Here is a 13,753-nt window from a genome sequence, read left to right on the forward strand (position 1 = left end):
TTTTCTAAGCTGACTGACAGTCCTTAAAAAGTATGCAGTTAAGCTGCTAAGGTAAGATTTGCTATATTAGCATACTTTACACCGTATATTAAGCCATAAATGGATCATCCTGTTATGGTTTAGGGTCTCCATCCTGAAATTCCTTGGTCAAGTGAATCTCTCCTCAAGACTACCAATAGAAAGAGTTCCCCTCTATTCTCCCACAGCCTCTTTTCCCCTCTTTTTCATTGAAGAATTGTTTTGAGAGGGGTGGGGGCTTTATGTGTGTAACAACTGCAGATACTGTCATATGCCAAGTTACTGGAGTCCCTTCAAACTTCTGAATTAGTACATGGATGATTAAACAAAATGTTTGCCTCTCTTGTATTCATGGATTTTATTTTTATTTTTTTTTAGGGTTTGGGGGGAAAGAAATTGGAACCCCCCCCATGTAACAGTGTTAGCTGATCAGACCTTTTGGGTGTAGTAGGATGAGGGAGCTGTACAAAGTTTCCTAGCAAATAAACATAACCCATTAGTTCAGAAATATTGAGGAACAGTTAACATATTCTGGTTCCAAGAAGCCACTGCTGTTACTTTGAGTAGTTTTGATACAACTAAATCAAAGTGAAGATTTGAAATAGCTTTTCTGAAAGCCCAAGCCTAAGTCATAAATTATTCTGCACCATGATTCGTTCAGATAGTAAAACCATACCTCTTTGCCTGACATTACTGAAATGTGGAAAAGGGAAAGTTAAAAATAAAATGAAACATTTAAATCTTTGCTGTTGAGAACCTCAGATAGATGGCAATGTAGCAAAGTTGATAAAAGTGATTCTCAATTAGACTTTATTATTATTTTATTGAGGTATTATTAATAAACATCAGGGTGCAGTGGGTGATAACACTATCCTCATATTAGATGAGTGGACACTGAGGAAAAATAAAGGCAAGTGGCCTGTAATAAGAAAAAGTAGAAGGATGTGGATAAATTGCAAATGACAAGAAAAGTAGAAATATCTTGTATTTGTCCTTCAAGCCTCATCCCTCAGCCTTTAGCTGTATAGTTAGAACTATTAACTTCTTCATAACCAGTCATCAATAAGCTGTAGTTACATGCGTCTGGGTGACATGGTAGTTCAGAACAGAACAGATAGAATATTTTAGTGTTTTGTTGTTTTGGTTTGTTTGTTTGTTCACACATACACACACACACACACACACACATTTCTTCCCTATAGCCTGGGAAATATGCAGTACTCTGCATTTTAATTTACTTTTTACAGATACTTCTTTTTCCTAAACCCCCCCAAAACAATTAATTCCTAATTCCAGTAAATTTCCTGAAGTTAACTATAAAAGATGTACTAATTCAATAGCGTGATATTAGCTGTAACCCATAATGTTATCAGCACTACACTGGTAACAATTACAGTGGCAATGCATAACTACAGTGTGTTTTGAGGGCAGTATTTTAATAAGGTAGGTGTTTAGTTCCTTGCAGCATATAAAACCGGTGATTTTGACTGCAGAGCTGCTTGGACTGGAAATCACAACAGTTGCCAGTAAGGTTTGGAAAGTGTGTGCCAGGCAAGGGAATCACTGTTCAATGTATTTACCCTCTGGGGAGGTAAAACACAGATGGGGGAGTTAGGAGTCTTCTAACATTTAGCTGATACATTAGTGGGTAGCAATTCTGCTTCAGGGATGTTCAAAGTAGTTCATTTACCAGTTGGGAATCATTATGGGCGCTAGTACTGTGGATTAGATATGATAGAACAATAAGGGATTGTAGAAGTACCACAGTCCTCCCCCCTCTCACAGATGAATGTTTCGTAATCTTTGGTATCTTTTTACAGCTGTCTGTCTTAAGAAAATAAATGGTTCCGAATTAATCGTATGTTTTCAATATACATAGTACCTATATTGAGGTAGGATTCAAGTCTAATAGATATTTATGACCTGGTAATATGTATTTGGACCAAAATTATGTAAAATACCGTATCTTCTCTACATAAAAAGTAGTACTGTTACTGTATGTATTCTTACCAGTCAGCTGATGTAAGAAAAGCTTGTTAAAGCATTTGTATTTGTATTTCTATACTGGGTAAACAAATGCAACATTAGGTCTGTGAGACTGTTTTTATGCTATGAGAGATAAGGCTATGTTTCAAAATAAGAATTTGTGATGGAGGGTGATCATGCTTTGAGGAAAAACCATGGTCAAAAATCAGGGGAAAGCAATTCTGTTTTGGTGAGGTATACTCAGTTATTATCACCTGATTATTTTCACCTTAGCAGTCTCACCTGGACATACATTAAATTTTTCCTGTTTTTTTTTTCTATAGTCTTGAAGTTAAAACATTTTCCAAAATGTACAAACAAACATCTAATTTCATTGCACTGCTGTCTGCATGCAGTGAAATAAAATATGATTAGCTAGCTGAAAATGTGTAACTTTTCAATCAGTAGTTAATTCACTCCCAGAACCATATTCATATAGGTTTGAAACAAAATTGACCTTCTTGTTTATGTAATCTGTACATACAATAAGTGCCTGATTTGGTAACAAGCTACTCAACAATGTAGATTTTCTGAGACCCAGGAAAAGAAGCAAAATCTAGTACTATCCTGAATAGACCCATCACCTGTGCCCTGCTCACATTCTGAAGTTTCTACATTCAGAAGGGGCAGAATTAGTGCAGGAGGCAAATTCCCCATGTTATGCAGAAGACAAAATCCTCATGGTTGGTTGTAGAGCACCTGAACAGCTGCAGGATCAGGGAGGGACAGACCTGTTCTCTAGGCTTCCTGGTGTCATTCCCATGGCTGCTGTTGTCTTCTGAGTCTAGGAAGTTTTGGGCCTGCACCCCAGAACCCACTCAAAGATTCATGTGACCATGGGGACCTCTTTGGGCTTTGCGCCCACTGATGCACAAGGAGCTTGTGCACAGCAGGATCCCACTTTGCATGGTGGAAGTTCACCTTTTTATTCCCTGCCATTCATGGCTGCAGCTGAGAGCAACTGAATTATGGCTTTTTCTCTGTCAGAAGACTGCCAGTGGCAGAAACACAGTAGGATTTATCTTCAGTGCAAAAGGGCCCTGCCTGAAGGCCCAGGCAGTATAGGTGCTGAATATCCATAGCTGTCCTCGATAGTTGTATGAACTAAGTTGATCTGCATCTCACAACACTGTCTTCATTGCAAAGAACCCAAGGAGATGTAGAAGCTTTTGGCTTTGCTCTGAAGTTTCTGGGGCTGTTCTGTGGTATGCTGAATACTCACTTCTGCCTTCAAACTGGGAAGTTTTGATGGCAGACTGAAACAACTAAAAATCCATGGAAATTAATTTACCTGTGGACGGATTTTCATTTTACATGCACGTGTATTTTATCTTGGTAAAATTTTGGACTGTCTGCCCTTAGTTTCAAAAAGACATTTTGCATTTTACTTAGTATCTTTCTTTTCTGAAATGTGTAGCAGGAAGACTAAATTCTCTCTCCAGAAATGTCTCCAGCTAATGAAAATACTGCTGTATTCATTCGGTATTTACTGCATGTTAGTGAGTGATGTGGCATTAACAAATACACTGGATCGGACACCTGCATTTTCATTGTGTGTTCATGAGGGAAGAGGAGCAAGTGGTTTGCTCTTCCAGGGTGACAGCATTGTAAATCGGGGAAATTGTGTCTTGTTGAATCTGCACCCAGATGGAGATGGACTTGAAACAATAGTGCTGACAGAGGTGTGAATCCTCTCACCTCATCTTAATGGGGTGTTAAATTAAAAACTTAGTTATGACCACATAAACATCATTGTTAAGACAGTTGTCCACAGCACACAAACCTACCATGAGTCATTGAACACATACATTTTACAGTATATTAAAATATTTATATTGTTAATGTGTAATATAATAGAACTTACTGGATTTATTTCTAAAATTTGGAAATGCATTCTGTCTTTTAAATTACTACTTAAGTGTTTAGTTTATTGATGTGTGGTGTCATTTATACATTCTCAGCCGTCATATATGGCTTATTTAGATTGAGCATGATTTCTTCAGAAATGCCTGTGAAGCACAGTATGATTTTATCCTATTTTAAATAATCATTTTAGAGTATGTGTATATTTTGCAGTATACTGCTGAACTGGTTCTGAAAAGGATAGCTCCAGGAACTTTGCATGGTCTGGGAATGGTAGGTTTTGCCCCATGTACCCATGTTTCCTCAGATGCTCCTGGGAAGCGAAAGAGCATCAGATACAACCTCATACTGGCAGGTCCAATACATTTCTTTGCAAAGCTGCTGTGCATGTGTGATTGATACGTATATGCTTTGCATCCCAACTATGTCAGCCTCATTGCATGTGCTAGAGCTGTGTGTGCATAGTAAATCCAGCATGCTGGATTCCAAATCTGGAATGCTTTGAATTTGCTGGACATACAAGATACCAGCTTGTTGTGGGATTTGGAAATTGGTAGGTTACTTCATTAGATTTGGCAGGTTTGGGTCACATAACTAAGCAACTTACCATGGACTGCTAATGGTATGCCTGGTCCTGTTCCTCTTCCCCTGTGAGCAACAGTGGGGGATCTTAATCCTTTGGTAAGGAAAGTTTCTAATGGCGAGCACTGGCTTCTCAAAGGAGGATATCTTTTGCGTTCAGAACATGTTCAGAAGAGGTGTATCAAAGCAACTCAGAGAAGGTCCCTCAGAATGGAGCTGGTGCATCCCTCTTCTACTTTGGACTACTAATTTTACAAAGCAGAGGAATATGGCCAGGAGGGACAGATTTCCCAGATCTCAGTGTGCCACTTGAGTTTGCCTGTCAGTTGATAAGGAACACCTTTGTCTTAAGACTTCGTGAAATATTAGGGGTCTTTACCTGTCCATCAGACACCTTTATGAGTTCAGGCATAGCAGGTATTTGCTTTAATTCTAACTGGGCCAGTATCAAATGAGTAACATCTCTTGGTACATGATGAGCCTTCTTCAGGAAGATACAACTTCTTCATAAAAACTAATAAACCAATGTTGCTTTGGAAATTCTGAAGTTGTGAAGAAGAAAACTGAGAAATATTACTGACAAGCTTATTCTTCCAACAGTTAGGTACATTTAGCCTGCACCTACATGTGGTAGGGCTGATTTTGCTCCAGACCTTATAATGCTTCGTACATCAGCTAGTCTCTGAAATTTCTCAGAATGAAATTTTGTCTTGTTCAGGGAGCTGGCACAAAGACTGTGAAGTCTCCCTTCAGTTCCACATCGTTTAACTCGAGCTGGAAGTGTTGCACAGAACCTTTAAGGGCTCCCTGAATTTTCTTCAGAGCCTGCTCACCAGGCTTCTTCTCTTAATAGGGAGTAAAATACAGAATTAGTTCTAATTTAGAAAGTGTCCAGGCCATCTTTGGTGTAGAAGAGTTGTTCTCCTTTAGATTGAGACTTGATTTTGCTCATATCAGCATACTTGCTTAATCCCAATCACGTGTAACTTGGATTTTTTGTGTGTAATGGTATTTGTTTTTATTTCTGTAATCTCTGTATTGTTTGCACAACTGCTGTCACTCTTGCCTGAAAGTACTGCAGGATAATTTCAGAATGCCTGCATAAGTAACATTTTTTTTTTTTTTTATGAAATCAAGCCTTGTCTGCTTGTAAAATTATTTTTAGTCACTGCATAAATGGACTTCATTATATTCAGACTGTTACCAATTATTCACCTTTCCCATGGGCTAAAAAGGAAAAACACAACACAAAAACCATTCAGTTGTAGCACTTTTGGAACAATAGTGTCCTTATTATTTTTAATTTGCAAAATCACATTTTTTGGAACCTTGGCATTTTGTGTTTAAGTCATTAACATTGACCTGTTCTTTAGATGGTAGTCAAAAGAGTTTACCTAATTGATAATATGAGCACAGGCATTGTGTTGCTGTTGATGTTGAGGCCCTGCAACTAATCTGTACTTGTGCAGTGCATTTCTTTTGACCACATATCTGTGATATTAATGGTGTATGGTAGTGAAAGAAATGTGTTTTATTCTAGAGTCTAACCCTGCTGTTATCAAAGTAACTTCCAGCTTATTAGCGACAAAGGACTTTTATCCTTTGTGCTGCCCTATTCGCCAGTGCTTCCTGAATTAAACTGCTGTTTCCTGTTCTTTATATGCATGACCACATCTGGGTAGCTTGCTCACAGCCCTGCTGCTTAATAACAATCACCTTCCCTTTCAGTCTCTGTTGATTGTTTCTAATTCACTCTGACAGATAGTGCCTGACAACTTGCCTGCATTTCCCTCCCTCCGTGACCTGAAGTTACTCACAGCACTTATATAGTCTGTCATTTTTAATATTTGATTTCATTTTAAGTTATGTGTTTTACTGAGAAGATGAAACTGAAAAAAAAAAAAAAAGAAGGGGGGGAAAGGCTAGTAATGGAACATAAATTTAACCCTTCTCACTATACAGGGCATGCCATACAAAAATCTTTTTGTGTGTATGCTTATGTGACTATCTTTGGGTCTATATAATAATGCCATTGCTGGTTGGGTGTTTTTTGGTGTTTGGGGTTGTCTTTTTCTTTTTTTCTTTTTTGTGTGTGTGTGTGTGTTTGTGGGCATAAGCCTCAATGCTGTATTCTCTCAGTTAACTGGAGCTTGATTGGGTTTTATGTAAGAATGTTTGCCTTTCCCCCCCCCCCCCCCAATAGCTTGTAATAGGAAATCTTTCTTGGGGTTAGTATTAGGGTGTGCAAGAAGAAATGAGTTCTCATGGTATTTAAATGATAGCCTCAACCAGGCTGTCAACATTTTTAATGTGCCTTTCTTTTGCACTTACGTTTTTATTTGTCAGTGAATAGATCAAACTGACTCTGTAGGGTAAAGCAGTTGATCCAGAATATGGTTGTTTTTCAACTGGCCCTCGTTTTCATAGATGAGGAGCTACAATATATCTAAGTTGGTGGTTAAAACTTGAATACATGCTGTTCATTGTAACTCTCTGTCCAATGGATAAGTGTGTTACTCTTGCTGTCATTATAAATTGGTTAGCGATACTGGGGAAACAAAAGTGGGTTACTCTGTTATGCATGCTAAAGAAATCATGGATTCTTAATTATCAGACTCACTCCTCTGCTACTTTATGTCATACATCTTACAGTCAGTGTCTTCTTTGGCCCTCAGCATGCGTACACACATGGCTTTCCTGGAAAGTGTACTAACTACAGGCTGTTTTCTGTACTGAGATTAGAAACCATGTTGATTCCATGGAAAAATAGAAAGGTTCTAAAATTTATAACTGTTGGCAGTATTGTCTGACGTGACGCTGGTGGGTCAGTGGACATTCATATGGAGTCTGGTGTTTATCCATTAGGAGGCAGCACTGGAGAGATACCAGAAGTAGCTAGAATTAGCATTGAATCAGTATGGAACCTGTCTAACCACAGTTTCTAATTGACTCTGTTCAGTGCCCAGTTCTTTTTTGGAAGTTTAGTTGGCTGTACATCTTAAGTATGAGACAAAGTTGACTTAATTTGTATGACCTATAAATTTCATTGCCTGTGCAAGGGAAGAATGATGTTGGATTCTGAATTTGCTTGGAGACTTGATTCCAGTCTTTTCTGTAGTCAGTGCATTACCAAGATACTTAATTTCAGCCTGTAAATAAAATTAAATCAGATTATTTAGGAGTTCGAAGGCTTTGCAAAATATTCTGAACTCATTGGGTAAGGGTACCCTCTGAGAAGGGTAAAAATTTCCTAAGCAGGGCTCCTGGTGGTCTGTGTATGGTTGTTAATGACAGGCTGCTTCTGGGGTGGGTTGTGATACTCAATTTAATGTAAAAAATTGAGAGCATATTTCCCTGTTAAATATTGGGTGCTTTCTTGTGTAAAAGTTGATGGCAAATCTGTCATTGACTTCAGTGGCAAAGATCCTAAAAGACCTGAAATTATGTGAGTTTGGGGAGTAATTTATTTTGTTCACAAATTGTCTGAGAGCAGATAGGCATTTTCTCATGTTGCTTTGTTGCTCAAAATTATTTGCAGTGTTCTTCATGAAGCAATGCTTGGGCTGCTGATTGTTTGCATTGTAAACAGTTTGTTGTAAATATTCACCATGCTGATTAGTTACAGGAGTCATGTGCTCTTGTTTACGCTTCCTCATTGGCTAAAAGCTGTAACTGGAAGCAGATGCTTATCTGAAAACTCTGTAAAAGAAAATCTATACTAAATAGACTAAAAATTCAAGCCTCTCCTTGGGGTTTTGCTTTATTAGCAACAAACCCAATAAAACTACGAGTCAGTTCATACCTTCTTCCCCGCTTTAGGTGCTTTTGAGTTGCATCATGCACTTGCTGGATGGGGTCAATGGCAGTACTCCTGTGGACCTCAGAAGGGTCTATTTATTTCCTCATCCTGCTGGCATAGTGAATGCCCTGCTCCAGGCCCGCACTGGAGCCCACATAACCATTTTGAGCGAGTGCTCTGCTAACAGGGGAGATACAGCCAGCCTCTTGCACCAGCCACACACCATCAGGAATTACCATTTTTTCAATGTTACACTCTAATATATAGCTCAGGCAAATCACTGTAGCTCCTTTTTTCCTTACGTGTTCCTACTAGTGAAGCTGGTTTGCTGGAGTACTCAAAGATCAAATGCAAAAGGGCAGGAGCAACATGCAGCAAAAAAAAATTTGTATCATCAGTGAAGGTATGTGAGAAATGGTTCTGACTATCTCTTCATCTCTAATTTGAAGTAAAACTTTTGTTTAGGTTTCCTTCAAAGCATTTTCTTCCCTGGGACTGATAGCTTTGCTGTTATTTTTCATAGACTATTTATGTGGAAGGGAGTCTAGATGGAATAAAGCTTAAATTACTGTTGCTCCGTTTCACTCTGTTAGAAGTGCTGCTGGGGAGAACACGGGATCCTAGCAGTCCGTGTTCCATTAAGTTTGTATTTAATTGTGGTTCTTCCTTTTTATCGAGGCACTCTCCAGCTTCCTGGACCACACACTACAGAGTTTATCTGGTCACTGTTTTTCTCAGTCCTGCTGAGCACCCTCAATTCCACCTAAAGTGAATGGGAATTGCTGAAGCTCAGCACTCTCTAAATAAAGGCCCCTATTATCAATGTTACTGTTTGAGATAACTTGTGCCATGCATAATGAGTGAAATCACTGTGGTTTTTTTCATTCTTTCATACGAGATTTTGCTACTCTTTACTTTTCTCTACTGCTCAATGGTCCAGCTAGATAACATGGCTTTTGAAATAGGCGATGCCTCCTCTAATTATGCACCATTGCAGTTACTGATGGATTCAGACAATTTTGTGTTCAAAGTTAATGAATGTTGGCTTTGATCAGCCTCTGACTGTGATTGGTAGCAGTAGTTTTATCCATGCTTTATGCAAGTCACCCAAACCTCTTGGTTATACAGAATTGAGCAAACAATCTTACAGGGGAAAAAAAAAAATCCACTAAGTGAGCTATTGGTGAGCTATTGTTAGAAAGTACCAAGTGCAAGAAACCCAGCCTACGTGACTCCTCAGAGATGCGAAGGAAGTATAGGAAATGCCAAATGTTTCATGAGAATCTTAAGTATGTGGTGAAAGCTTGTGCTGCAAAAGCTGTATATTCATTTCAGTTCAGTACAGGTGTCTTCCTCTGCAGAAGCCACTTGGCTTTCTATCCTGGCTTCACAACCCCATCACCGTGAGTGATGTTCTAGAGAAAGGTGTCAAGCTCAAATAACAAGGCTGCCTTTAATGATCTGTACAGCTGTGTCTCCCTCCTCGCTGTACAGTTTCTAGATGCATGGTACATCTGTCTGTCCCACTCCTCTCCACACTGCTTCTCTCCAAGATCCATGCTCACTGCGTCAGAGCCCTCAAAAAGGAAACTGAACCTGTGTGACCATTGTGCTTTCCCACAGGGTTTTTGATGGATTTGCATTAAGTGATTATCCCCTCATGCATGTCTCGGGAAGGCAGGTAACTCCACATTGTCAGTTTTCCATCTGTAGCATGTGGATAATGATACTTTTCTGCCTCACATGGGTGTTGTGAGCACTAATTAGTTAATGTCTTTTCAGCACTTTTGTCATAAAAATACTAAGCAGTTATTGCTATAGTTATTATTATTTTTATTATTTTGTTGTTCTTAAAATAAGGGATTTTGAGCACTCAGGTATGTCTGAGTATTTGAAAGTATAACTTCATATACATTAGTTGACAGGGTTATGGTAATGTCAGTTGCTTGCTTTAAAAGGCTGATGTGTGCTTTATGCTTGACAATTCACAAATCCATCCCAACTGAAGCAGTGTTATCTTGAAAAATATGGCTCTAAAGCAACAAGATCATACCACCAAACACTGAAATCCAGTGCCTGTAATATAATAAGGCAGAACAGGGTTTACATTAGTTGATTAATAGTGCATGCTTTGGGTGTTCTGTGAGCACTGGAAAAAACTCAGTTGGCTAGAGGGAATGCGGTGTTGAACATCAATGGTTGAACTGCAGCTGGGTCAGTTCAGCAGTGCAGTATTGCTGAATTTGTGCCAACTTCAATAGACTTCTGCAGAACTTTAGGTTCTTTTGAACCCCTAATTCAAGTAAAACCTAAAACTAAGGTTAGCAACTTAAGCAAAAATTAACAAAGAAAATACGAAGCCATCACATTTCCTGTGGTTCAGGGTGGAAAGAAGATGCCTACCAAGGATCGTCCAGGGCATGGTGGTCCTGATCAGAGTGACACTTTTTCATCTACAGAATCCAGCCCCAAGTTTCCCTTGGTCTTGGGATTTTCTAAGGCGAAGGGAATGCCTTCTGCTCTGTATGGCATAATTTAAAAGTCTGGAAATCCTGATTTTTGCACTAGGGAACTGAAATGCAACAGGGCTTTTTGTCCCAGAGAAGGGGAATCCTGATACAGAAAAGCATATTCTTGCAGATGGCAGACCCAGCTTCTGCAGAAAGCTTCTATTTTCTGGACTACTATGGAAGCTTTTCCATACAGTCTAAGGACAATATAGAAGGCTAATGGCATAAAGGATTCAATTTCCCAGGTGGAAAATGCAGGCATGGGAATGAAATTATTATGTACATCCACTTGGAATTGGATGCAGAACAAAGCAGGTCTCTGGCAAACATATGAAGAACTGCTTGATGATGGAGCTCTGTGGGAGGAAGGAGTGGGGGCTGGCAGGTAGGGATGGGTGGGTTGGGAACTATACGAAGCTGCAAATAATGAACTTCTGGTCCACGAATACCAGGAAAATGGAATGCAGCTCAAGTGTTAAGCCATCTTTTTCTTGTAGCCTCTTAAGGATCCATGAAAGCATGGCTGTAATTGGATTAGAGTTTGTATGGAGGCACAAAGCCCCCATGCAGATGTCCTTGACTTGCTGTCTGCTCCCCTTGCGGAGCTGCTGCAAGTTTTGCTGGAGAGGAGAGGGCCATGATGCTAGGCTGTTGCTGAAGAGTGTGCTTTCCAGAGGCAGTCATCTGTGCCATGCCACAGCCGTTTCCCTGCCCTGTGACATGTACAACTGGAGTGTCTACTGCATCCCAGACTAAACTGACTGCTCTGTGTGGCACGTGACAACATAGAGCAGGGGGACGCTGGGGTCTTGGGCATGAGCAGTGTGTCTGTAGGAGATGTTCTGGGGAGAAGAGGGCTGGGAGAGAATTCAATATGAGGTTTAATGAGGCTAACAGGTTAGTCCTCTCAGCAGAAGGCAACTGCTGCCTTGCTCAGTTGAATGGATCACATCAGGATTTCTTTCATTCCCAGCTTTTCCCATGGGATGTTCTGTGGGAAGGTATGATCTCCTCCATACAATAAGCTGTCAGCCTTGTGACAGCTATATAGTGCCTGTACTGGTTTGTCTGCACAGGAGGATTTTCAGCCTAAGTCTGTTTTTTGCTAAGGATTGTCTGGGAGTGACTATGAAAACAGAAGTACCATTTTTTGAGGGTTGATTTGAAAATGTGTTTGTAAGCTGAGGATGCTCTATATGAAATGTAGATAAATAATAAAGAAGAGTCTTGCAGATCCTGTGTAAGCTGGCAAGGTTTTCTTGCAGAGTTAGAGCCACTGTTAAAAAATTCATGGGCTTTGGTAAACTTGGTTCTAAAAGCAAATTAAAAACTACAATTATAATGGGAATAATTTTAAGTGAATTGCCTAATTAAATGCAGAGAGGATATATATTTTTGAAACTTGATAACTCTTTTTTGTAGCTGCCTGTGCTTAACACACAAGCTGCAGTGTTTTATGATTTGCACCTGAAGTTACTTACACAGTATGCCCAGCAGCTATATGCATGTCCATTTACATGACCTTGTAATCAGTTTATTAGCATTTTAGTGCCTTGTTGCTGTTATTTTTATCAGCCAAAGCTACAGGAGTTAATTTATATAGGATTTCATAAGCTAAGATTGAAAGAAGTTGTTCACTAAAAGTTATGAAGTAATGATACAGCCCAGTCATGGCAGGTTTTTCTGATCTTCAAGGAAGTCACAGTGTAAGCTCTAGTGATTTGCTTTCTTGGTGTGGAGTTTTTAGGTGTTAATTTTACAATTATTTTTTATAATGTACTTTCAAAAAGCCAGAGTTTATAGAGATGTAACATTTTAGTAAACCAACAAATATCTCTGCAGGGAAAAAATTGCTGTATTTTAGAGCAAGCAAATTGTTTTTCTGGTCCCCACATCTTGTGTTTGTTGTTTTGGGCTCTTTTTTGTCCCCTCAGTGATATTGGCTGGTCTGGTAAAAGCTATTGCATTTTTGTGTTACACTTGTTGTTCCTAGACTATCACAATTTTAACAACGCACCTACTACATACTGTAAACAATTTTATCTGATGCCAGAATTAAATGCTATTTCTTAGAATAAATTCATAACTGGATCATCGGGAGGGAAGAGTTTTAGTACCTAAGCTTGAAGCATGCGGAATTTGTTAGGAGGCCATTGGCAGTACCTCATTTTGTGACTGCAACTAGGTGTTGCTTTATGGTGGGAAATCAGCATGAATAAAAATCGAACTTTCCAATGCATTCCCAGCTGATCAGCTTATGATATTATGTGCCTGTATGATAAAATACCAGATCATCCTATTGGAAAACAACACAAAACGCCATTAATTATGCATGTACTTGTATCTTTTTATAATGTTTTTACAGTTTTAGGAAGGGACAAATCCTGGGACATTATCCAGGAATGTAGCTGAACTAAAAGTGGCCCACTTTTGCTTTGAGTGAGGAACACAATAATAGACTGGGTTGCTGGTATACAAATTTTATTACTATTATTGGTATATAAACTAGATGGGGGCTTATGCAAAGAGCATCTGGGTAATTTAGCAAGCTCCTGGATCTAGTTAACAAAAATCTACGTTCTGTCCACAGTAGGGGAATGGTTGTAGCCGAGAAACTACTATACATCAGATTGTACTACACCTGTAAGCTGTGTAGGCTGCAGAAAACTCTAAATCCTCTCATTACTGCCTTACATAAGCAGATATTTCAAGCAGTTCCACATTTATCTGAGATTACCAGTTAAACTCATTAAAAAGCAACTAAGGCTTTTTCACTAAATTGGTTGGTTTTAGGATTTTTGTGTGCTTCATGAATAACAACAGTGTGTCTATGATGAGGGAGATGGCTTGGTTGCTGGGTAGATCTGAGGTGACAGTTATGTTGTTAGGGCTCTCACTCATTTTTGATAAAGCTAAACTTGTAAAACTGGAACTAGAATATTTTCTTGTTTTATCA

At 39.1% G+C, this 13,753-nt stretch overlaps 1 protein-coding gene across 1 annotated transcript in view; it reads left to right on the top strand.

Moving 5' to 3' along the window:
* ZNF536 (zinc finger protein 536) overlaps positions 1 to 13,753 on the top strand; it is a gene marked incomplete at its 3' end in the record, with an annotated part of 50,311 nt that overhangs the window by 45 nt on the left and 36,513 nt on the right. Inside the window, exon 1 of the mRNA XM_061364290.1 lies at positions 1 to 51. This exon is cut by the window's left edge and continues 45 nt beyond it. The remainder of the gene's footprint in view (positions 52 to 13,753) is intronic.

This window comes from Neopsephotus bourkii, unplaced genomic scaffold (assembly GCF_033783945.1).
Source record: "Neopsephotus bourkii isolate Nb327-2 ecotype Australia unplaced genomic scaffold, CSIRO-AGI_Nbou_v1 NB_1204, whole genome shotgun sequence".
In the NCBI taxonomy this organism is placed as follows: domain Eukaryota; kingdom Metazoa; phylum Chordata; class Aves; order Psittaciformes; family Psittacidae; genus Neopsephotus; species Neopsephotus bourkii.